We start from the raw sequence: 26362 nt of genomic DNA, 5'->3' as shown, positions 1-26362 counted from the left end.
CCCCTCGGGCTTGGCAAGGAGAGACCCCGTGTATATATAGTGCACGCCGAGTCCTGCACTCCTGCTCCAGACTCCGGTCCTCCGTGCACAATCACACGGACGGGCGTCTGGGAGCGCGTGGAGGGCCGCGCGAACACGCGCGCAGTCCTCTTCCTCGTCTCGACGGCTGTGGACACGGTCTGCTCCTTCGAGCGGCGTGCAACCTTCCCGGCAGCTAGTCGAGTCGACTCGAGTGTCGTCGGACCAAGAAGCCGGGGGATGGAGGAGAAGAAATTGAAGAAGAGAGCCGGCTGGAACGGTCCGCTCCCAGGGAAAAGAGGGAAAAGAGGGAAAGAAGGGGCACACGGCGCAGCCGAAGAAGCGGCAGCTCGACTCGAGGAGAGGCGAGTCTGTAGCTAAAGCCGCTCCCGCGGAGAATCGCGATCGATGCGGGCACAATGCAGTCGATGAACGTGCGAATTAATCCGCCGGTAATTTGCTTGAGAGCTTGCAACTAGTTCCGATTGCTTGGCCCTGGCCGCTGACGTTCCCGAGTGACGCTCGAACCGTTCGATTATTTCAATTATCCGTAGTTCCAGGCTTCGCGCCTTCCGGTTGTTTCGTGCTCCCGCGAAGGCGATTGCCGGCCCTCGCTCCTTCGAATCACGAAAGTTTCCCGGCGACTGCGGGCCTTACCTTTCGAGCGAATAAAACGGGAGCTCGTCGTATCGACGAATCGCCGGTGGAATTTACTGTATTGTCGTACGCTTGTATATTTAATTGTGGGCTGAAAATCGAGTAGAATTTTCGCCGAGTGTCCACGGGAATATCCGAGAACCGAGTCCTCGGTGGCCGGGGTAACCGTCTCGACTCGGTTCATTTCTGAAGAAGCACCTGCTCCAGATTGCACGATCCGGAGAGCGGAAACCGTATCCGGTCCTTCAGGATTTCTTCATCCGGAAGGAAAAAACTGGGAACGTAACCGTTCGCTCGCGCCACCGGGAACGAGGGTGCAAAGAGGAAGAGAGGAACAAGCCGAGAAAAAGGAAAAGAAAAGTAAAGGGGAGGCGGGGGTTGGAACGGAGAACCTCGTGGAAACTGCGCGAGAGAGAGAGAGGGAGAAAGGGGTGGGAGAGAACGACGGTGGAATCTCGCATCGCGGGGGCAGTTCGTACATAACGTTAATTGTCGCAATTATTACGATATTATAATTCACCCTAATTGTACGGCCAATCGGCACGCGAAGTGCTTAATTGCTTCTTCCGCGGCGGAGAGGCGGAGGACGCGCGGAACGGGCGCCGCGCCCCCGGCGGTGGGAGGGAAAGGTGCATGCAATTAAATTAATCGCCACCACTCTCGAGCACAATGATAATCCCCGGTAACACTGGTACTTTCCAGAGTCCTCGTCGGCCGTATTTGTTGTATTTCCCAGCGGCGTTCGAAGGAAGAACGAACGACCGAGGGAAATTCCTGATGACGGGGGCGGAGGGTGGCGCGACGTTCCAGGAGAACGGGGGTGGGCTCGTTATTAATCGTCGATGAAACGATCGCATCGTGAACGACAGGGAGATTTCTAACGCGATGTGACGTCTTCGCAACTTTTTCGTTCTAATTCCGTTCGCCGGGAACGCGCGGAAAGTTTCCATCGTTTCCCGCCGGAGGCAAACCTGAATCGCGCCCCGGCGGCAATTAGAGGATTTTAGGAGCTCGAAATACACGCGCCTAGAAGGGGAACAGAATCGGAACTCCGCGGAAGAGGAAATCGCGGAGGCAAGTTCCGACGTCTGGCGGGAAATACAAAGTCGGGGGTTGCTTGTTTAACTCCTTGGCTCGCTTTGCGCGCAGTTCCGCGGCCGGGCGAGCCGGGCAAATATACTTAACGAGGTACTTTAAAAAATAATCTCGTTTCAGCGGGCTGCCGCGGCGAAACAAATAATTACGTCTTATTGTTAACTGGTCCGCGAGGCAGGGAAGTAGACCGCGGTCCGCGCGAACGGCGGCGGGCAGGGAAATTTCCTTGGGGATCGTTCGAAAAGTTCCCTCCCGAAGTTATGCTGCCATCGGAAATGGATAACGCGAAACGTAGCGAGTTAAACAGTTCTAAAATCGAGAAGAAAGGGCAACGATAACCGCGCTGCGCTCCGACGGACGTATCGGCGAAACGATTAATAGGAAGCGGAGCCGATGGCTCGTTGCAACGAGCACGCAAGAACGTCCGGAACGATGGTTCCATTGTTCGGGGGTTGGACCGAGGGTTTCTCGAGCGCGAACCCGCGATCGGACGTTTTCTGCATCGTTCCGCGGGATTTTCATCGTGTTCTTAACCATTTAGTAGCCAACGTCATCGTTCCGATGATATCGAGCTTTCGCATCCGCGATGCAAAGTTTCCAACGTACAAACTAACGACATCTAATATAGAACAGCTGGGTAGTCTGTAAACAAAACTCATTCTCATCGCGAGAAATGAATATTCATGAAATTAACAAGAGAAACAAACGAATTTTCCACTTCTTTAGAAGCTGTTCCATATTCGGCGTTACCCTAATTGAATTCTTTAAATAACGACAGACCAGAGCGTAGTTCTCTTTTCTCTAGTATTTCAGAGGTCGGTACACAATTTAGCTTCCTCTGAAGGTTTTGTCTACTTGAAACAATCCCCGTCCACAGAGGGTTAATAAGCCACCGGGTGGTTCCAGGAAACGCGTGAAAAAGGCGTCGCGAAGCGCGAGGACGCGGGCTGTCGTTCATTTGCAGATGGGCTGCTCGCTGTTCACACCTGGCGGGCCTCGTTATGCGAAACCCGTGGCCGTGCTCATTTGAGCCGCGCCTACAAAACATCTTCGAGCGGTCGCCGCCGCGATCGCTCTCCGCGGGAGGATTTCCCGCTGGAAAAAACCGTCTTCGGGGCGCGTTTTATTGTTCTCCCCGGGGGCAGGACCGTTAATAAGCCGAGCCGCGAACGGCTCTCCGTTGCGGAAGACGCTCCCGCGGCGGAAGAAAGGGAGAGAAGGAGCGAAGGATCGACGGCGTTCGCCGTTCACACCTGGCCGGCCACGTTATGCGGAGTCTTCGAGGCACGGGCGACGGGTTTCTCTCGGTTCGAGGCGCGCGCGTCCGTGGAAAACGGGAACGCCGGGACGTCGACGGCTCGGGAAAGGCACCCGTTCGTCGACGGGATGAGGCTAATGGACAAAAGGGCAGGAGCGAGAAAACTGGCGTGCGGCGGAGCGCAGCCGTGAAAGGGTGCAACCAACGATTAACAACGAGAGGGCCGAGAGTGTCGCGCGAAGAGTGTTGTCTTCGTGTGCCGTTTTCACGCAGTCATCGTCCTCGACCTCCTCCGCTCTCCACGTTTCGCGTCTCCGCGCGCCGCCGCCTTTCTTCTCTCCCGTTTCCTAGTTTCGCGCTGCGAGCGACCCTCCGCAGACCCGCCGCGCGCTGCCCCCGAGTTCGTTTTCGTAATTGAAACACGACCCCGCCGTTCTACAGCCCCTGCCTCTTATTATGAGGAATCTTCGGGGCGCTCGTTATCTTCGGTCACAGTCCCGGGAAAGATCGAAGGCGAGGATCATCCGGATCGATGCTGCACTGAGGGGACGCGTTTTCTTGGATTCTCGTGATACCGGGAGTTGGAACTTCTCGGGATTTGTATTTAAGAGGTACGCAAATAGAGTTGAGAAGCGAGGGTCTAAGTTTCACTCGATTCTTCTCGTTGGTTAGAGAATCGTGACCTCGTGTCCGTTCTAATCTCGCGATAGACGGTTGGGACAACGACGGGGCCGAGGCTGGCTTCTTTTCGCGAGCGGAATCCGCCGGCGAACGACAACCGGAAGCTCCAGGCTGACGAACAAAGAGACGATGCAGCGACAGCACGCGCTGCACCGGTGAAAAGGTGCAGCCAATGATGAACAGCGAGCCAAGGGTGTCGTTGTGTTTCGTTGGCTGGCTGCGTAGCCCGACGTAGTCGTCGTCGACGTCGCCGTCGTCGCCCGGCTAACGGGCCGCCGCTCTATTTCTTCCCTCTTTAGAAAAACGTCTACGCGACCCCCTGAACCGCCCCGAATGCTAATGCCGGCTTTTCAGCCGCTCTATTCCATTCAATCGGTAGATCCGACTAACAATTACCTCGTTTTACCGCGCTTTAAATCGCGGCGTTCCAACAATCGCTGATTTCGCTCGCGGGCTATCTCGTTTCCCTGCTCGAGATTATTAACTGTTGTAATAACTCCTTCATCAGGCGTTTCATTGATTTCCTTGTTGCAGATCAACATTATTTCCCAACGGGATTGCTTTCAGCTTGTGTCGCAATTAATTGTTTAGAGATCCGTGTTGCGCGATCGATTTAAAAACCAGTTTTCCGTGTCGATTTCACGAAAACACAGCGGAAAGGATAACGTGTAGTTTAGGGGTGATTCCAACCCCCACGAGCGACCGTCGAGAATCCACGCGTCGAAGTCTCATCGGGACGCGGCGTGATGGATCGTGAGCGGTTACGAGGCGATTTTCAGCGAGCGGCGGGCGAGCAGAGGCGGCTGCGAAGACGGGCAGATGACGCCGAATGACGGGGCGTTCTCTCATTAGGCGCGGAGAGTCGCGCGTGAATTATAGCCCTTAATTTACACCGGACCTCGTGTTGTTCCCCGGCGCGCTCTCGAGCTACCGGAGCGGATGGAAACTAGGCTAACGATGCGGATGCAGAGGAGGAAGCCACTCGTCGGCGGCGCGGAGCTTGAATCGATACGCAAAACGCGCGTCATCGCGATGGAAAAAATATGGCAGCCGCGGAGAACGCTGCTGATCCTCCGTTGCAAACCGAACGAACGCAACGCGACGCGAATTCGCGTCGGGGTCGCCTATTCGAATTACCCGAACACCTACGCGCACTCGAAACAGAAGCCACACACGAAACTCGAAGCGCAAAAGCTTCAATAAACCCGGTCGACGGCACAAAGGCCAAACCACCCTTATCGACGGGCAAGATTAAGCTACCCTCAGTCGCGATCATCACAGAGATAATCGAACCGTGGCCAAAGGGAGTGAAACGCGCGAGAAATTCAACCTCGGAGGCAGAGTCTGCCGAGGAAAGCGCGGCCCGCGATTCGCCGGTGTTCTTTGGCTCGCGAAAAGGCCGCGCGAGGTGTCGTCGTTACGCGAGGTCGCTTTGACGCGCCTCCTACGCATCGAGCGGGCGACAAAAAAAAAAAGAGGCGCGCGAGCGGGAGGAACGAAGAAGGAGTGGAAACGGCTCCGCGAGGAACAGGGACGGCGAGCGCCGCCGCTGCTTTTCACTCGTCCGGCTGGTGGCTGGTGAATTAAGCGGCACGCCGGCGAAAGGCGAGAAAGGCGAGGCGAAAAAGGGAAGAAGAGAAAAAGGGACGCGGAGGCTCGCGGTTGGTCGCGGCGCTTGGAAAAAAAGGGGGAAGGAGGAGAGCGTCGCGTTTGATCCGCGAGCGGAGCGGATTAAGCCGGGGCGCGGAAGTCGCGCGGGAATATACTGGCCCTAAGCAGCGAGTCGAGCGTGTCGCTTGAAGCATCCGGCTCGCGAACCTCGCGGCTCCACGGCGATGCGAAACGGGAGCGCGGCCGCGCGCGACACCTGAAAAGGATCGCTGCGCTCCTCCTCCTCCTCCGGCCGCGTTTCGCTTTCTTGTCCGTCGGGCTCGCGCGGCTCGCTGCGCACCGGCTCGCGGTAGGATCCCGCGCCCGCGCGATAATTAGCTCGCGAGCTAATTTCCCCGACCGATTGTCGGGAATCATCGCGGAGTGTCGCGCGGGGTTTAACGGTGAAAGGGCGCCGTGTCGCGCGAGACAAAGGTGAACGTCAAAGAGCGTTCTCTCCGTTCCGCTCCGGCGTGCGGCGGTGGCCGGGCTCAAAGCTCCGCTTCTCGGTCGCGTTTGATGTCGAGCACCCGGCGAACCGACAGGCCCCGCTTCAATCCGACCTCCCCCGATCGCTATTCGATCGAATGATCGAAACCGTTCGCCGAATGGCCGTGGACGGAGCTGAAAGAGTGGCGCGGCCACTGCGGAATCCTCTCGCCGCGATCGCTTTGCCGGATTTACGGGAAAAGGGAAACAAGATCGTAGGGGGAAAAACGATGAAAGATGACTCTCTCTCCCGAGTATTATTCCCCCGCCGTACGAGTGAAAATCTCGTCTAGCAATGATCTCTTCGAACATGGCGGAGTCTGAAGCTGAAATATTTCAAGAGCCCGTTAAATTCTCAATTAGAATGCGCCGCTGGCAGTCACCGGGAAGAGAACCGGTCGCGACTCGAGGCTTCCCTCGGCTCCTGTTCGCGACGCGCGATTTTCACGCTGTCGAGTTTCTCTCCCTCGCTCCTCTGGCGCTCTTCTTGTTCCCCGGCTGCGCGGACCTTTTTCTCCCCGACGGTCGACCGACTTGCCGCGCGCGCTCTTTCGCGCGCGAGTGCGAAGGGCGACACTTCCGCGTCGCGACGCATCGCCGTGCTCACGATGCGTGCCACGGCGACGACGATGTCGACGACGACGTCGGTGACGAAGCCGGCGACGAAGGAGGAGGGCAGAGACGACAGTGTCAGTCGGTGGCACGCACACCGACGCCCACTTTCACCGGCCCCTAGCCGCCCCGGCGACGTTCCTCCGTGTGTGCGACGCGGATGCACGCATTAAGGACGCCCAGATGCATGCCTCGATGAAGTCACCGGTGTTGCTGCACTTGCTCGACATAAGTGCGAATTGCAACACCACACCCGGCGCCCTCCCCGCTCGCTGCCCGCCCCGCCGTGCCTCCCGCACGCCCACCGAGGCGAGGGTGGGTCGCGAAGCGAGTGCCGTTGCGTGCATAACGTGCGGACGCGCATACTAATTACGGCGTTTCCATTTTGCGCCATACACCGCCCGCTATCCCGACGACCCGGGGGCCCCCGGCGTTCCCGACGGCTTCCCAGTGCCGTATCTAAAGGGCAGCCTTCTGTCTTCCATGGGGACGATGAAAGAGCCCCATCCCTTTACACCTCTCCGCGCTGTTCCGCGTCTTCCGAAAATACGGCTGGCTGAATGATCGCGGCACTGTTCACTTTCATTCACGCGACTTGTTAACTTGCGAAAACGAGTTAACTACGCGATTCTGCGGCGGACATTTTGAACCCTCGTTCCCGGGCAATTTCGCGGTAAAAGGAGCTTTGTTTTCAGCCGTGTCTCTCGTTATGGAAACTAATGTCGCAGTTTAGGGCTGGAACTTTTCAAGAGAAACTTTCAGCGCTCTCTTAGGTTCTCCGTGGTTCCCCTGTTTCGAGAAAAATGGAAACACACCGGCGGCGTCCGTCGAGCTCCCACTTGTTCCTAGCGCAGCGTCGAGGAGAACGAGCCCCTGATCTGAAGGGGCGACGTTCCAGTCAAGATACAACTTATCAAAGACAAAGCAGCGCGTTCAAAGGACGCGATCAATGGAGAATGGGGTGACACAGTGTGTCGTGAATGGAGGATCTCCTTTGCCCGACGCGTAGCTGCCGAAGCGCGTCACATCCCTGAAGATCGCTCGCCGGCCCCCGCGCTCCGCGCGTCCTGTCGTCTGTCGCGCGTCCCTTTTTCACTCCTTTAGCCGGGCGAGAGGAGCCTTTAATTAACATTTCGATTCTTGGGAGGGCCGTTTGTGCCGCGGGTCGGAACGACGTCGGCGACGTCGCCTCTCGGCGCAGTCATCGTCGTCGGCTCGGAGCCGGTTGCATCGGGACTGCGCGCTGCGATGGGAAAAACGCGGCCCGAGAAAGACGGGGCGAACGGCCGGGCTCGCGGGACGAAGCGAGACGGCCGCGGCGGCTCTTTTGTCAGGCTGCCTCGTCATTCGTATTCTGGTAATTAGTTCATTTGCCTGTGCTAATTACGTTACTCTTTAATGCTGTACAAGAGAGAAACCGACGAGCCGGGCGAGCGTCGCAACGCGAGAGAGAACACACAGAGCCGAGCGGCGCATCCGTGCCGCGAGTCTTCGCTTTTTTTCACCCCCACCCCCCGCCCGTCACCCCCGCTGCCCTCGCTCTTTTTTTTCCGAAATTCGAAAGCAACACCCCGCGCTCGCCTCCTATTAGCCGCGACCTCTTTTCTCCGGCAGCGAGGCGAGTCGAATTTTTCAGGCCGCCGCGGATACGAAATATCGCGCGGGCCCCCGATGGTTAATTTTCATTTTTTTCGCGAAAGTACGAGCCCTCGCGGCTCGCCGCACGCTAAAAGATCGTGGAAAGAAAGACGCAGAAATTAAAGGAAACGGATCGTTCGCCGACCCTCGCCGCGAGACCCGCCATTCGGAACGTCTCGTCCCCATGGCGAGTGTTTATCTCCCGTTCTACCAGCCCTCGAACCAGCCACCCCCGTCGCAGCCGCTTGCCGCTCGCTCACGGCTTCCTCCTACTCCTCCGGGCTCGCAATTAGGGGGCGTCGGGACGGTACGCGACGCTACGTCGCCCTTTTGCCTGTTATTTAATTGGGATGCGCAATTGAATGACACTCGGTACACCAAGTAACGGGAAAGAGTTGTCGCCGTTCGTGCCGGGCCTAACGACGTCATTGTGGATTCCCACTTTTCGACCACTTCAGCTCCTCTTTCTCCCTCCTTCGCGGCCCTCTCGCGATTAGTTATCGCGGACCGCGATAAGTAATGTTGCTGGCCCGCAAGATTATACGAGTTTAGATGTAGATCAGGCGGAAGCAGAGTGCGTGAAACTTATCGAACGCTTTTTTGGCTCAAGATAATTGTCTTTCCTATCGATGCGACTAGGAAAAGTCAAACAGCTAGACGCTACTGGTCTGAACTACGTTCAACCCCCGGAAAAGCGTCCTTATAGGAGAGCATCCGAATTACAGGATTTCGCGTCTACCCGTTTAATACCGTTCGCCGTTGAGGACGCGGCCGGAATAAAGCCAGGCTTTCGGTATCGGTATTAATTCGCCGGGATGGAAACGGTCGCGGCACGAAATTCCACGAGGATTTCCCGTACCCCGATCTCTCACCCTCTTCCCGAGATTCCCGAAACAGCTATTATAACGAACCCCGTGCGAAGCCGCGGTCAATAAAATGCGAGTCGACAGTCGGCTGATTGACAGCTGAACCGGGCCAAAGCCTGGCTTTATTGTCGCCCCCGGCAACAACAGCGTCACCGAGAGAAATCATTCCGAACGGGACTTAAGGGATGACTCCCGGGCCCTCTTAATTCCTACGGTTTCAGCGCAGGTTCGTGTGCGCTGCGAGACGCTTTCACGGGAACAAAAAAAAACACACGGAAAATAGAGCTGGATCCTTGTCGCGGATATACTCCGTCCACCCTGTATTAACCCCTTGTAACATCGAGTGGAACTGTCGGTGAACTTTCAAAACGGAGTTCAACGTAGAATTCTTTCTCTCTTGTTTCGTGATTAAAAGTGATATTTTAAAGAGAATGTTTTCGCGAGACGATTGCAAGACAAGGAGTCCGCGGAAAGTAGAGCAAGTTGAACCCTTTCCGATTTCCGAGTCGCTGCGCGTCTTTCGGTTCCTAGTCAACTAATTTCGTTTCCTTTGCGAGGGGCACGCGTCATTAAACGCGCGATCCTCGAGCCGGCTTCCCGAGGCTCGTTTCCGTCGACGTATCGTCGTCGTCGTCGGCGGGAAGACGGTAGGAGGGACGGGTCGCGGAGCTAAACTCGCCGAGACGCGCTAACAAGGCGCAACCGGGCGTCGGCGTTAGAACGAAGGAGGTCCCTTAACGAGATCAGCTCCGTGGAAAGACGCGGTGATGCAGATCCGCGAGATATCCCGTGGGATCGCGGCCGGGGGGTGCGAGAGGCAAAGAGAGAGTGCGAGAGAGAGAGAGAGAGAGAGAGAGAGAGAGAGAGGGTGGGAGAGAGAGTCTTTGACACTCCGCGAACAAGCGGAGCAGGGACGCCGGGGGCGGAAAAGAAGAAGAAGACGAACGTCGGAGGGGGGTCGACGCTGAGCGAGTCTGCATCTTGGAAGACTTCCTCGAGCTCATTACGCCGACAATAATTAACGTTGCTTAAAGTGTCGTTATGGAAATAACCGGGCTGGAGGAGGGTTGGGCGAGGGGTCGCGCGGCAAGAGGGCGGAAGAGACATCGGAGGAACCGAGAGACTTCGTTCGAAGAATAACGAAAAGGACGGGGCGACGTAGACGGAGGAAAGAACAAGACGGAGAACCGAGGAGACGGGGCGAACGCGGCCGTGGGGGCGAGAAGAGGGTGAAAGAGAGACGATCCTTACGGTATCCGACGCATTCTACGGATGGAAAATGTTTCCATTGGTGCCCCGTGCCGGGTTGGCCCTCGTTCGTTGCCCGTTTGCGCGCAGCCCCTCTCGCCCATTGCCCCGGGAATATAATTCAACGATCCTCCTCTGGGTGAAAGGCGAGCGCAGCGAGAACGGGACGGACGGGAGGACGCCGGAAAGAGGGAGGGCTCGCGTTGAATGCCCAATTATTATATCGTGAAATATCTGCTAGAAAATTGGATAATGCGCTCTGTCTCCCTCGTTCGCCGCGAGAAGGAGACCGATCCGCTCCTGGCAGGGCCGCTCCGGAGGGGGGGAGGGGGTTGGCGAGGCTCGGAAAAAGGAAGAAAACCCCCGCGATGGAAGGAGGGCGAGCGAGAAGCCGGTCCGGGAGGACCAGTCAGCCACAGTCAGTCAGTCAGCCGTAGGAAAGGAGCCACGAACGAAAACCAGTCGGCGGGCGGTGGCGTGGGTGGGCGGCGGTGAAGATCTGGCTCACGCACGGCGCTCCGCATAACGGCCTCTACGTGGGAGAAACGAAACCGCAGAAAACGCCAGTCAACGGCAGCCAGTATGCGGAAACCGCGGCGGAATGACACTCGTGCTGGCGCTAATTGGGCCCTCGAGGTGACGCCGCCGAGAGGGATGCTCTTCCACCCTCAGGATCATCCTGTCCCTCTCTTATTCTCTCCGTTTCCCTTTCTTTCTCGCTCCGCCTCGCCACCCCGCCCCTCCCCCCGCCAACCCCCCGTTTCCTTCCTCCTCCCGAGGCTGCTGTCCCTCTTTCGCAGAGGCAGTCGAGGGTTTTCGGGGGTTGAAAATGCCTGGAGGACGGCCGCGCCGGTGGATGCGCGAGGAAAAAGGCTGATTGGGGGGCGGCGAATGAAAAGAAAAGAGAACGACCGAATGAAAGAGAGAGGGAGAGGACACGCGGCAGATCACATTAAATCTTACCGGGTGCACGCCTCTGCAGAGCACCTCTGCCGCACCCCTTTTCAATCCGCCAGCCATCCCCCGCCGACCTCCGCGATCGCAGCCGCCGACCGTCCACGGAACTCCGCGCGAATTTCCGAGCGATCCTGCGAGCTTTATCCGAGCGGGGTTTAAACGAACGCGGTCCAAGAATCGGGGATTAACGGACGCGTCAGGAGCGGCTCGCCCGCGCGGAACCGAGTCCCGGATACTTCCGCGGGCGTCGAGGAATCGGTTCGATAACGTTTCTAAAGAGACGCTCGCGAGCGTGCAGGTGTGTCACTCACCGCGACGCCGACGGGGATCCTCGATGATGGCGCGCCCGATTCATCTGAAACAATAAAGGAAACGTTCGTCAGGATCCGAGTAGCGTCTACGGACGGGAATGATTTCCAACGATGTTTTTACCGTAGTTTCGTCATTCTTTATGAATACCGCACAATGTTCGCAGAGGAAGATTGTAAGGTTCTTTCAGCGAAGGCCGAAGTTCCATAAAAAAAGCGGCGATCCGCGTCGCGGTCAACCCTTGCTACAGCGGAGGGGTGGAAAAACGGAGCTCGGGAAGACGGGGCAAGCTAAAATTAAACGTTATGCCCGGTGCTTCGAGAAACTATTCGCATTACCGGCCGGCGGAGTGTTTTTACGAGGTTCTTGGACACCCAGAACTGGCGACGAGAGTTCGAAGACCATGGAAAGGGAAAAAGAAACAGTCCCGCGAAGGGGGTGGAAGTCGGTGAGCGAGTTAACTGGCGAAGGAAGGAAAGAGTTCCGCGAAGAAGACCCCGGGCATTCGTATGCGAGCGGCGCGGACTGTGTGCGCGAATACGTATACACGTATATATATTTTATTGCGATATTCATAACGTTTACAAAGACGCTTCGCGAAACTGCCTCGTTAAATATTTTACGGCGCGATCGACCCGCCCCGCCGACTATCCGCAATGCACGAGTCGCTCGAGTGAAACGAATTCAATGGGGACTTATATAGACGCGAGCACCTCCGGTGAAAAGTGATGGAAAGCCGGCGTAAATCGCGGTCCGCGCCGCAAGAAATACGGATAATCATCCGGCGAGCGATCCGTCCTTAATAGAAATCGTATATCGTGCATGCCTAAAATTAAACGAATCCATTAAGCCCGCGGAACGATCCGTTCCCACCGATCGACACATTAACACCCGGCCGTCCCCCCCACCCTCCGTCTGAAATGGACAAATAATTGTGTTTGATACGAACAGGAGTTCCCCGATAAAAGTATTCGCCGGAAAGTTCGCCAACTTTTATCGGAGACGACAGTTTTAACGTTCCATCCCGCGGCCGAAGTGCGAAGACCCTCGAACTTTCCCCAACCCCCGGAGCGGGAATCGATTGCAAAGTCCCCTGTCGCGACAGAGTCTCGCGAAAATTTCGAGTCTGGAAATTCTCGAAACTCGTGGAAGACACCCGACGGGAGAAGCGACCGCGAGGGGGCAGGAGGGAAGGGGGCGCGGGAAAAAAGTAGGCGAAAAGGAAGGGAAAAAAAAAAGGAAAACCAGATCGACGTTGTTGTCGTCGTCGACGAGACCCGGCCCTTTTCACGAAGCCCGATACCTCGAGAGGGATTCGCCGTGCAGCTCGGTAGTCGACAGAGCAAGAAGGAGCCAGAAGGAGCTTCGAGCAAGAGGGCAGAGGGTCTGAGGAGTAGCGGAGGAGTGAGAGAGGTTGCTGGTCGGGCTGGCCCTCGACCTCGATTTTCAAAACGATCCTAACTCCGCGTCGAGACAAGAGAGACCGAGCCGCGGCGAGCACGGCGGGAGGGCGGGGGGCTGGTTGCCGCATTCATTCGGCCATTTGAGGGGGGTAGTACACCGCCGCCGAAATAAATGACCGAGCATCGGGGGCCGGGGCATTCATAGACCCGGCACTGGCGCGCGCACTGCTTTGCTCTAGTGCCTTTTGGAATTCCGATTGAGAGACGCGAGCAACGAAGACGGAGGGACCCGTTCGCGGCGGCCGGAGGGACGAGGAGGAGGATATACACCGGAGGATCGGCGCGGAGGGGGAGGGAGGAACGGAGACGAAGTGGATGAAGGCTGAACGCGAACAGGCCACTGGATGGATCGGTGTATTTCTGAGGAGGGGCGGACGCGGCGAAGCTTCTTTCACGTCAGGATAGTGAGCGATCGACCAAATCGCAGGTGAGTGGCTGCGACCGCCGTACAATTTATTTATATAAACGCCGAGTCACCGGTTATTAATGAGAACCGCCGCCTCCTTCTGTCAGCGGCTGACGGGGTACCCTGCGTAGTCCTACGCGGTGACGTTTGTTCTCCAGGAATCCGATCGGCGATCGATCGACACCGAAAGTCGTCCACCGGAGAGTCGGCCGAAAGAAATTCTAATCTGTTCTAGTTCCGTGTTTCCGAGGGGACGATGAATCGCGCACGGAGGAAAATTCGTTTTCATCGGGACGTCATCAATCCCGGTCGCGTGTCAACCCTTTCACGGTGGCTACTCCTAATAGATCGGCAATCGGCAGTGTTCCAGGACCCGGCGACCGGTCCACCTCGGAAAATTCGTTCCGCCCGCGCACCGTCCCTCCTACATTCTTCGCTGCAGCTTTATTGCTCGGGCACCAGGACTCGCAGAGGAAGAGGTGGGACACCTGCACCTGGCTCCTGCCTGGCCATTGACGAGTTAAAATATGAAGGTCTCCCGAGGACCGGGACACCTGGATTTTCGCCGTCGCGATCAATGAGGAAACTCTCGACGGGTGGGTGAAGATTCCCGTTCGTCGGCGACGCTTTTTTTTGGAAACGATTTCTCGGACGGTTAATGCGTCCCTCGGGACTGCGGAGTTTGATAGGAAGAGGGTTTGACTGTTCGAGCCCGCCCGTTCTATTTCTGCATCCTTTCGGACACCTTGGAGGGTACTAATATTAAGCAGCGGTGTATAAATTGCTACGAATAAAGTTTGAATATTATTCAACGTCGAATCAAATTGTACCCGAAACACACCTCCAGATCCGCCGCAACAATCCCGAAGGAATATTCCCCGATGCGGGCGTCTCCGCGCCCGAAAAGATGACGTAGAGAAATTTCCGCCGCGTAACGTCCGGAATCGATTACTCCGACGACAACGCGATGCATTCGAATTTGTCACTGTGGCCACGGTGAGTCGTGAATCGATTCATCCCCGCAGCCACAAATTTCCCGAGGAGAAATTTGTGAATTCACTCCGGAACATTGGGGAACATACTGTCTGAACGAGTAACATCGACGATCGGCTGTAAAGATCGATCCGTCGAAGTCCAAGGCGCCGCGCGATTCCGCAAATCCGTATTTTCCCGATTTTTTCCGGCGCGAGGCTCGAAAGTCATCAATAAAAATAATCCCGGCTTTGCGGCGGCTTACCGATCACCAAAGTGTCCGTGCACTCTTATTTATTTTCGAACCGCTACGCTTCGTAGCTCGAGGCTGTTGCACGGGGGTGGTTCCGGCCACGGTGGACGCCGAGCGAACTTTCAAAAGGAGCCGTGGGACGCACGGTGTCGCAGGGGCGAGGGGGGTGGGCTAAGAACCAGGTGTCACTCTGCGAGTGCACAAAGAAGTGATGGATGTCTGGCACAGCTACCCTCGTAACGTGTCACGACCTCACCTCAGATGTCACTTTAGGTCCACGCCTCGTTATCTTCTCGATAGGGAAGAAGGAAAGCTGATTTTTTCGCTCGGTAAATCCGACATGACCCCGCCACCCTGCTTCCCATTATTTTCAACGGGATTTATCGTAATTCTTCCTCGCGTAACTCGATTTAAGTCGCTCGTCCCAGAAACAGAGGGTGAATTTCCAACGAACTCCGCGGCACGTTTTCCCAATCGATAAACGTCCGGATTAAACGAAAACACCGGGTTGCCGAGCAGAGGTTCGATAGAAGAATGATGCATCGGTGCTTCCGTAAACCTAATTTCTACGTAACGACGGCCTACCGTTCTCTCCTGGTACCCAGAAGTCCCGGAAGGTCTCCAATAAAGTTTCCCCGACAAACAGCGACCGCGCTCAGGGCGAGACGTCCCTCTTCGCGCGACGCTTTTCAATTACACGGCTCTTCCTTGGATTTCCGAAATTGACCGGAACCGATGAGGTTTCGATGGTCATCCCGGGGGTGCGGTTCGGACCGTTGGAAAATTCCTCGAAGACGTTGCGTCTCGGGCCCGAGATCCTGTCCGCTGAACGTTTACGCGAGTATTTTGTTGCCGGCTGTTTCATTCACCCCTGCGACGGGGGGTCTGGAAGGTGTGAAAGATTTTCATCGCTTTCCACCCCCGCGGTTTATACTTTCTCGGCTGTCGGCGACGGTGTCATTAGAAAAAATTATGTCCGAGGTTCCCGGGAATATTTATCTATCCTCCGAAGAACGGCGATCTGAGGAAATGGGCGAGAGTCTAAAAAAACTGAGAATAATCTCCCGTATTCGCGAAGATCCCAAAAATATTTAACCAGTAGGAAACCCAAACTATGTAACATCGCTCGGTAGCATTCGCCGCGACATGGGCGCAAACAAATGTACAAGAGCCCGATATCTCCGGGAAAATAAGCCGAGTGTTATTTTTACTCCGGTGAGGTTGGCGCTGCGTCGGCCGCTGTAAGAACGACGAAGCGTAAGTCGCACCTGGAGTCACTTAAATCGTAGGTGGCGTGAAAATTGAATGGGCCGAGGTGCCACCCATAGAAAAGACCTTCTTCTGTTGCGGTGTAGTCGCAGGAAGATATCCCGAAGGTCCTGCGCGTGTTTCCTAGCAGCTGGAGGACCAAGGTTTCGTCTCGAAGTCGGATCTCGGCTTTATTCGTCCTCGCCGCACCTCCCCTCCGCCATTGTCAGCGCCACGCGACCATCGAAATAAAGGGAGGATCAAGACGCGTTTAATTTATCGATCCCGTGGATCCTGCAGCCTCCCTCTCGCCGAGAGATAATCGGTCGCGAGATCGAATGCATCGTACGCGCGCGTAAATTCGTCTCCGATATTTTCGCTCGGTGTCGCCCGGTGAAAAATGTGAGAAAAATTTGTAAGAAACTCTATATCGATTCGGTACCGGTGGAAACGGATCGCGAGAGTACGAAGAATTCCGAGGAACGCAAAAGAGGTGGCCGTAGCACGTCAGGGAAGACCGATCCCGAGGAAATGTCCGTCATTGCCGTTGACGCTGGGGAAGAGGGTGGTTTTCTTTCCGTCGCGCAGCCCAGTGGCTTCTTTTTCGTTGGGATAGGTCCTGTCCGGGGCACCTCATTTCCTTTTGAGTTGGCCGCCGGGGGTGAGGAGACAGTTCTACAACGACAATCCTTCTCCCCCCTCTCCTTCTCGCCGCCGCTGCTTCAGCATCATCCATTGAGTCCGAGCCGACAATGGACCGTTGGTCCACCGCGCGGATAGAAGCCAAACCGTGAAAGAGCGAGAGAGAGAGAGAGGGAGAGAGAGAGAGGGGTGGAGAGAGGGAGAGAGCAGAGGGCACGGGAGTTCCCGGTATATATCTGAAAATGCCATTCATACGCGGGGCTAAAGTCACCATTCAGAAACGACAATCCCAAAAACGAGCTCACCACCACAGGGGTAAGTACGATGGACTCGGTCGCACTTTTGTCACCGAGAAGTCGAGTCCATCCTTTTTCCATGTTACTCGAGACTTCCTCGAGTATGGTGTCAAACGTTGACAAAGACTCTCGAGTGACGAAAACACCGGAACCTCCGCTTACAATGGAGTTGCAACCCTGTCGAATTGATAGGTGGTTGATACTTAATACGATCTTTATAGAAACGGTACCCTAATTTCTTAGCTCTCCTGTTATGCGAAGGAGATTGAGCAGAGATTAAGAACTCTTATACGAAGGATTCAATTGTGATCTAACAAGCTGTAAACGATTCCTAATTTGTCCTGGAGAAATAGAAACGACGAGTTATCTGTCTGGTGAACGTGTTGAGATTCAGGAATATTTTCGAGGATAAGAGGATTCGGAATGATCTATCTCAAGTTTGAAGCAATCGGAAGGGAGGTTGGAGGATCGTGTCGCGAGCACGGGGTTGAAAACCGTGGACGAAGGCGGGCAGCAGGCAAAGGGGGTGAATGAGAGTGACCTTGACAAAACATCGCGGCCACGGAGCGAAGCCGTTGAGCCGCGAGAACAAAGAGATTCTGTCGTCCTTTGTCAGACGAGGTGGTCTCTGTCTCTGTCTCCCCGGCCTTTCTCCGTCCCACCCGACTTTTATCTCCGCCCGTTTTTCTCTTTCACTTACTTTTATCTATTTCTATTCGCGGGTGTCCCGCGTTATCGCTTCCGCCTCTGCGTTCACCTGAATCGAACACGATTATTACATCTTTCTCGCGTTGGCGCACCGGCGTCACAGCAATTAGTGGCCGGAAATGTATGTAAAGGGCACCGCGTTCAGCGGTTACGCGTTCCAAATAATCCATATTAACCAGAAGCGATCTCCCACTCGTTAGCGGTACTAATCACTTCACTTTGATCGGAGCGAAGGCAGCATAGGTGACGAATTTTCGAATGGTAACGCGAGAGGAATAATTGCGAGCGGAAACCTGCAACGCCCGCGCGAGAATAACGTCGACGAAGTTAATTAAAGGGACATCGTATGACCTTTCGCCGCGGACCCTCGGAGAGTGTGACCTTTAAAAGCATTTACCAGGCTGTCCCTTTAATGCCGACGACCTTATTTCGTTCTACTTTGATGGCCAGCCGGTCACCTCGTGCCGGAGGACCGTCCGTCTCTGGAATTTTCCGCGGACGCCGACGAAAACGAGGAACGTCCGAGCGAGGACCTCCACCAGGAAGAAAGGGGAGTCGTCCGGGGCGAGCTGTCGATACCAGAGAGACGTGACGTTTATGTAACGACGCGACTGGGAAGAAAACCGTGAGAACGAGGGAGAGGACCGGGAAGACAGTCGAGACAAGTTGGGAAAACACTTAGCCACAGGACTAATGCTTTTATCGCGACCCTTGATTTCGACCACGGCCGATTTTCGCCACGAATCAAGGCGTTTGTCCCCGGGGCCGACGGCAAATATGTTTTCGGCGTCCCCCGCGCGAGGAACAACGCGTGCGAGGGCAGCGCGCTCATGAGCGCGTGACAATATGCGCCGGCGAATCTGACCGACCCTCGGAGGGTGAGAGATGGACCGAGTGGCGGAAGAATGGCACTTTATTAGTCGTAATGGTATTCTCAACAAACAATCCAACTGTCCCGTGCCTCTCGCTCGTATAAAATAATAAACCTAGACTACACAGCTACGAAAGCGTTGCAAGCAACCGTAAGACTCTTACGGCGAGATCGCAGAATCAGAGATTCAAACAGCAAGACGCAAACTTCCAAGTGTGCCACGCTCCGCGAGAAAGAAACAACGGAACCATTAAAACCATACGAGTTCAAGGAACTACACTAGGATCAGCCTCTCGAGTCATATTTCACATCCACCCTTCCTTCAACCCCAAATGCCAGGAGGCATTAAACCGTAAGACCTAATTGTTCACCCCCTAAACTACTCGAGGCGCATTAAAACTTCCTACAGTCTCGAGTCAGCTTCGCCGGGATCCCCGAGGAGGGTCCACCGTGTAAAAAGTCCACGGATCTCCGCGATCATTCGAAGAAGAATCGAATTACCCCGCGACGCACGGGGGGACGGTCCTCGTGTCCTCGTGGAAATAAAATGCCCGGGATACGAGTTCCGGTGCGGGACTAGTTGACGGGACGGCCGTCTGGACGTCGGGCGGCAGCACCTATCACTATGAGGGAGCGAATAACCCCAGAGTTTCAGGCACACAGGGGGTGGAGTAGCCCGTAGGCAGAGGAGGAGAAAAGGGGAGGAGGTGGAGGTCGGAGGAGGAGGCACTCCATCGCAGTCCGTCGCCTCATCCAGAGGGTGGGAGTAGCCGGCGGGGTGGTTTTGTCTTCCGTCCCCTCGCCCTCCGTCCCCGGTGGGCAGCTTGTGCGCCTGCGCCGCGAAAACCACCCCCGCGAGCCTCTCGCTCGCTCTCGCTCCGTTCCTCTCTCCCTCCTCCGCCACAGCCGCGTGTCCTCTCGCGCGCCACCCCTCTATTGATTTTGTTACAAACCGGCTCCAACCCCCCGACTCGCCTCCGCCGAGCCTCGCGGACTCCGTTGAAACGATACGCGCCGATGCGTGTATATACGTCTCCGCGCACGGCCGTGTTTATTGTTTATTCGTGCACGGTACGCGCGAGCCTGCCCGCCGCGCTCTTGGAGCGGCGCGGGATCGCGCGAGCACGAGGAATTCTCGGTCAGCGACTTTACGGTATCGGTATCTTTCGGGGCTGGAGACGATCGGCGGAATGGTTTTGAAGGGTGTACCACTGGACTCGTTCGCGAAAGGAATCTTTAGGATGTTGCTTGTAGCAGTGATAGAGGGAGATGTTTGGTTTTATGTTTTTCGAAGCTTTGACGGGTGAAGTATGTTGGCTAAGTATTGGTTGCACGAAGCAGAAGCACGGAGATCTCTGTCGGGGTTTGAAGTCCTTTGGTTATTCTCGATAGATTAAAGAGCTTTGGTTTCTAAAGGCAAAAATTATATATTTCGAAGCACATCGACTGAGGCACGAGTCGAACCAAGGAAGCCACGAGTAAAATGAAGCTACATCCCATCGTTCCTTACGATTCCGATTCGATGGTCCGCGCGCCCCGCCGCTTCCCACGCAGCTCGTAAATTAATCCCGAACATGTTTAACGAGTCTTTACACGGAAGTTCCTCCCTGTGCCCGACGCCGTGTTCCAGATGGCCCAGGTGATCCGGGGCGAGACTTTTTCGAGCGATTAAAGGCGAAAGCTCGCGCGGTATCCGCGCGTGAAATGTCGTGCGACCGGAGTTCGTGCGCGGCGAGTGGCACGAGTGCCGCGAGAGGAGTAAAAAAGCCGCCGAAAAAAAGGGAAGAAACGGGAAAAGGGAAATAGAAAATCCGGACGGAACGCAAATATATTTCTCGCTCTTGGCCGGCACTCGGCTCGCCCTCTCTCCTTTTTTTTTTTATTCTCCTCGTTACTCTGGCCGATCGTGCGCGCAACCAAGCAACATTCGGCCAGCCACTCGGTGGTCCCCAACTGGTTCAAGTACCACGTGCTCTCTCTCGTGGTCGCCCTTGCGCTCACGTCCGACCAAGAAGAAGTACTCGAGAGCATTTGCGGTGGATTTGACGGTGCTTCTCGCCACGGGAGCCCCACTTCTGGCCGCCGGTAACCATGGGGTTCTCCTCGTCTCGCCCGCCCCTCCGCCCTCTCGCTCGCTCCCCGTCCCGTCGTTCCTACGCTTTTTCTCGTTCTCTTTCGAGAGGCTCCATATGATACCCCGTGATAATCCCCCGCCTATCGGCTGGGGAGAGCCTCTCTCTCTGCGTGGATTAAAAGGGTGCCTTTTCCCGGGGTTGCGCCAGATTTACATTTTTTTTCCTGCTCTCGTACGCGCCAGCCTCGCTGGCTGATCCGGAATCATTTGGACGTTGCCCGGAATGTCTCGCGGAGAACCGTCGAATAAGCGGAAAGAGCGACCGGGGAAAATCGAAAGTCCGCCGGCGGGGAGCTGGGAAAATTCGCGATCGAAGGACGGACGAAGAGAGGAGAGTTCGGAAAGGGGTTGGACGCGGTCTTGGCCGGCCGAACGAGTTGAGCGTCGTCGGTGTGTCTTCTCCGTCGGTTGAGGAACGGGAGAAAAAAATCTGCGGGACGATATTTGTCGAGAAGCAGCGGGCTGCCTGAAATATTCAGATCGACATCTGGTAGCTTCGTTTGTGCAAACGAACCCGAGTCCTCCTCTCTCCGTTCCTCTCCCGTCCCCGTGCGCCGTCTCTCTCGTTTGGTCCGTTAAGCCGGCTCCCGCGTAAGTCAGGCGTGCGGTGATTCAAGAGCCTTGTTTCGTGGGATTGCCGGATCTCCCGGCAATATATTGCGCCGCGGCCGGCTATATACACGATCCAATTTGCGACATCTTCACCGGGGCGTCCTCTCGTCCACGGGGTGTCCGGTACAAAAGCGCGTCACCGCCACAAAGAGGAGCGCGAGGGGGCAACGAACCCCGCGCGCTCAAGACGTCTCGGATACTCGACGGAGACGCAAGAATTAATATCAGCCGCGGCCACGGATGTATCGGGAATTAACGAGTTTCCGGGATTCCGTGACCGCTGACGGAGCAGACATCAAAGTGACAATCCTGCCGAGTCTGCACGGTGAAACGGGTTAAGATATTGGGTTCAATGCTGCTCGAGAATCCACGGTTGCTCGACGAGAGATCAACACTAGCGGACTCCAATAATCCGATATCTAATGAACCGGAAGGGAAGCTACAAAAGAATATCATAGATAACGCGAAATTAAGATGCAACTCTGCTTTGAAATTAGGCTCGGCGACAATGGGAGGACTCGGAATATCATCGGCGGAGAGTTTTTCCGGTCGAAGCCGGTTACGATCCGGAGGATCACGGCGAGAGAGCCAGCGCCGCGGGCCAAAGTGGGTTAATAAAGCGATATTAAATCCATGGGGGGTGCGCCGCGGCGGAGAATGCCCGGTGTCCAGTCCCGGCGGCGGACTTCGGCGGAATTACGCGGTCGACCCAGCGCCCCGCGACCCGCCGCGGCGTTTCATTATCGCCCGGCTATCTCGGCCACCTACATACGCGCGGCCGATCCGGGGATCCGCACACAGACGCGGGAGAGAGACCGGTAAACTTTACAAACGCAAACACAGCCCCGCCTCGGCCAGTTATTATCCCGTAATCCCGGTGTTTTACATGTTATGAGGATGCTAGATGGCCTGTTACCCGCGACCTTCAATCTTACATTATTACGCGCCGGTTACAGGCGGTGGCCGGCAGCGGCCGCATATGCCGCGGCCACGAGCAACGGCCGCGCATGATTTTACATAAATTTCACGAGTCGAGGCGCAGTGCGCCTCGCCGACGACGATCATCCTTCCGCTGGGACACTAGACACGCTATAAATTTCTATTTGTCCGGCCGCGTTTCCTCCTGTCCCCGCCGACGCTGCCGACTCGCGTTAACCTTTCTGACACCGCGCGAAATTTCAGCCACATCGACCGAGGGTTCCAGTGACGAACGACCTATCAGTGTTGCGCCAGGAGGATATAGATTTTAATGGAGAAGCAGAATGAACTCTAAAGAAGCGTGGAATGACGTTGAATGTCGAAGCGCGAAAGTTGGAAAGAGGAAAATGTTGAGTTATTCCATCGGTGGAGTATCTCGCGAGCGCGGCCGACGTTCGAGGCTCGTTTCGCTAACGAAAAGTTAGGAAGCGCGGGGAACGCGCACGTTGAACACGCAACCGAGCGACTTCGAGCGGAAGAATGATCCTAGACGCTAAAGGGCCGGCCATTACAGAGAGGATCCTCGGGACGGTCCACCGAGCGGAATCTCCCGGCGTGCAATTTCCACGTGTGTTTTGACAACTACCCCGCCCACGCGTGTTCTCACGCGGCGCGGCGGCTCGTGCACGCACGGCAACTCGCTATTAAGTGCATTAGCGCGCTTTTAATGCCGGATCGCGTTGATGGGGTTCCGCGCGCACGATCACGGGGGTCCACGCGCGCGCTCGCGTGCACGGTGGGTGTGTCTGGTCTCATTCTTCACGCAGCCAGGACACGTGGCCGACGCACGAGAGTTTCCTGGACGTCGAACGCGAGCTTCCTTTCCGCCTCCTCGTTTTCATTCCCTTGATTGGCACTTTAAAACGGGACGGGAACGGTCGCGACGAGAAAACGGACACCCACCGCCCGTCGAAGTCGCCGCCGACGCGTCGGGCATGCTCTGTGAATGTAGCAGCAAGCGTGACGAGGAACGAGGGGCGAAAATATCGTCCGCGTTTAATCAAACTTTGTTAATGTTACTCTAACTCGATTCGCGAAAAGTGTGCTACTGTTTAATAGCTTTCCCGTGGGATGATTTAATTACAGTTCAAGATGTTCGCGACCATTTTGAAAAGTCGCTTACAGGCTGAGTTTCCGGAATGAATGCGTCGCGCGCGCGAAATCTCGAGTGACGGAAACTGAAATTGTAAAAATACACACAACCATTGTGGGATGGAAGCGAAAGCGGACAGCGAGTTCTAAATAAGAGCTCGACAAACGCGCTACCCCTTTCGCTCGCCGGGACAGAAGGTGTCCGACCCCGCGTTCATACCCATTTCGTTTCCTTCGTTCCACTGTTTTCCCGCCCCGCATCACGGTCAATTAATAGGAGTCATTTATAAGGGCAAACCGGAGAATCTGGGAATCCGCAATCCAGCGGGGAGCAATAAATCTCAAGTCGGCGAGCGAGCGGGATGGAAACGGAACCCCTCTTGTAAGCTGGTTGTATTGTAGCTATTACCGAGCCATGCATCACTAGGTAACAACCACACGGTTCACTATCCTCATCCCTCTTTCTGGCCCTTCGTGTCCCTCGACCTTTCTCTCTCGCTCTCGCTCCTCGGTCCTTTTTACACCCCTCTTTCTCTGCCCCGGTTCGTTTCCCCGAAGAGAGCGGAGGACAGGACGCAGAAAACCGGGACGTCTGGGAAGTTTCGCAGCTGATATCGTGCATGGACCACCCAGGTGTGTGTTCCTCCTGCCTTCCGTGGCAGCGAACCGTCGGCCGCTTCGACATTACGAGAAATATTAAGCGACGCACGAATGGCGTTGCGTGCCTTGGACGGTCTCGTTGATGAGCGGATCGCGACACGGTGGAATATTCTGCGGGATACCGTCGAGATCTCTCCTCCTAGAAACCGATCGAAGTTCAAGCTAAAATTCTAAACTGGCCCCATTCGAAACGAATCAATGAACGTCTTGACGAAACTTACAAAAATATACGCTCTAAATATTCCGAAGTCGCGGCGTAGGAAGCTAAGCGATACCGAAAACTGGAGGAGAGACTGGCGTAGGAGAGATCCCGGTGCGCGAGACACAAGACCAGTAAAAAAGAGCAGTGGAAAAAGGAACGAAAGACCGGAAGAGAATCCGCGTTCACCGGCACACACAGTCTCCCTCTCTCTGTCTCTCGTCGGGCCGAGCGTCGGGTTCGAAGAACAGAACGGGCTGGCTGCGCGGGGTGGCTGTCGAGGGGTGGATGCCGCGGGATGGTTGACGAGGGTGGTACCAGCCTTCTCCTCGCGCCCTCACCGGGCGCTATAGTAACAATACGGGGAAACATAGGGAAATCAATATGGCTTCCGTTGCCCTCTTCCCTCCCGTCTCGCCCTGTCTTCTATCCTCTCGCTCTGGCTGGTTCGCTCGGTCTTCGACTCTCTCGCTCTCTCTCTCTCGTTCTCTGCTCCGGCCGAGTCTCCTCTCTCGCTTGATCCATCGGTTCGTCTCGTTCCGGCACCCTCCTGCCCTCGCCCCGTCTCTTTCTCGGCCACTCTCCCGCGCTCAGCGCGGACGGGTGAACCCATTATGAGGGGGTGTTACTCCGGGCCAATCCCCAACCATCCGGAGAGAGAAACTGGAGAGACGAGAGTCCAAGAAGGGCGCATGTGCGTTGCTAGGGCCACCGGATGGGTCGCCGGAGCCTCGGGAACGCGAATCGGACACCCGGTATACGCGGTCAGCCAGTTCGCGAGATCGTACGCCATAATGTACGAGCGAGGATCCTGCGCTACGTCTGTCTTCGTAGTAACTTCTATTTTCGAGGATAATGTATAAGTTTCATTTTTGGATGCTTATCGTCGTGTCGACGTTGCTTTCGATGATGCTTAGGTGTTGGAACGTTTTCCGAAGGTAAACATCTTTCACAGTTCAGGAACTTTTAATGTGTTACGAGGAAGAATGGTGAGAACACTCGAATTTACTCACATTTGCTGGGGAATAATAAAATAAAACGTTGGAATATTGCACGAAATAATAGCTGTAGAAAAACAACCTACGATTCTATTAGGAGAAAGTTTAATTGACTTGAACTTCGAGGAAAGGAGTTTGAGTTCGTAAAGTATGCTTCTACTTAGATTGGTCCAGCGGATTGGTATAGCGATCCAACAAAAAACTACCATGTATGTATGATGAATAATCAAAATTTTTGCAAAAATATGGTTGCAAAAGAGTGGTCGTACTGCGTTTACTACTACAGTTTAGAACGCGTATTTTTTCCTTTTTGTGTGTTTCTTTGTTTGTCGGCACTGAATACCATGTTTTGGTGAGATGGTAGGGGGAACAAACATGGAAAGGAGGAGCGGAATTTTATTGCTACCGTTTTTTTTCCTTGGTTGGATTTGATTTTTTCCACGCCTTCTGGCGGAAACTTGGTCGGGATTTTTTCATCCTCACTGAGACTGGGTGAGGGGCCTAACTTCGTCCTGGAGACAGAGTAGAAAAGTCGCTGATGCTGCAACAATTTTCCGGAAATCTGTAGGAGGTTGGAGGAATTCTTTTTTCAACTTCTAATAATCTCCACTCCACCCCTCTGTGTGCTGTGTGTGTGTCGGAGAGGGTGGAGCGTTGAAGAAATTCGATGCATGAATTGCAGAGAGAGAGAGAAGGAAACTCCCACCAATGAAGAACCACCCCCAGCCCCTGGAAAGCCTATTTCGATTTGTCTCCATCCACCTGCTGGAAATGGAAAACCCTGGAAAGTCTTCTTTTGGTTGACATCCCTGAGTAGCACCGGACCACGCAAGTGAACCTCGTGGATCTTCCTTATATACTAACTGAAAGGGTTACGGGCACTAGCGAGAAAGTCCAGCTCTGATTTACTAAAGGGGGAATTCAAGTTTGCAGCCATCTGGGAACCAACCCCAGCAACCCATGGAGGTCGCTGAAAGGTCGATACAGGACGACCTACGTTACCATCAGACAGGAATTACAAATGCAACGTGGAGGACAATTGATCAATGGATTTTATGAATAAGCAACATTCCGAATAATAATGTCAACAATCTAACGCGAGAGATTGTAAAATAGAACTGGGAAATTTTAACAAAGCGTACGAGCGAAGTAATTTGAAATGATTCTGCACATGTGCAACGGTCGATAAGGAGAAATACTGCAGCACAGTCGATGCAGTTCCTCGTTGCAGCTGCAGGGAATGTAGCTGGCGTCGGTACGATCGAGGCAGTACGATTTTACCGACGATAGATAAAAAGCCAATGTCGGTAAAGCTTCAAGTTGCAGCGCAACTTTATCCTTGTATCATGGTA

General features: G+C 55.1%; 1 long non-coding RNA gene across 2 annotated transcripts in view; it reads right to left on the bottom strand.

Annotated features, from left to right (window-relative positions):
• LOC143175071 (uncharacterized) overlaps positions 1-26362 on the bottom strand; it is a 172064-nt gene that overhangs the window by 97607 nt on the left and 48095 nt on the right. For both annotated transcript variants that reach the window (XR_012999690.1, XR_012999691.1), the window contains exon 3: positions 11481-11524. This is a non-coding gene — a long non-coding RNA (uncharacterized LOC143175071). The remainder of the gene's footprint in view (positions 1-11480; positions 11525-26362) is intronic.

The sequence above is a fragment of the Nomia melanderi genome, chromosome 1 (assembly GCF_051020985.1).
Source record: "Nomia melanderi isolate GNS246 chromosome 1, iyNomMela1, whole genome shotgun sequence".
Taxonomy (NCBI): domain Eukaryota; kingdom Metazoa; phylum Arthropoda; class Insecta; order Hymenoptera; family Halictidae; genus Nomia; species Nomia melanderi.
This window is presented reverse-complemented; position numbering and strand designations above follow the sequence as displayed.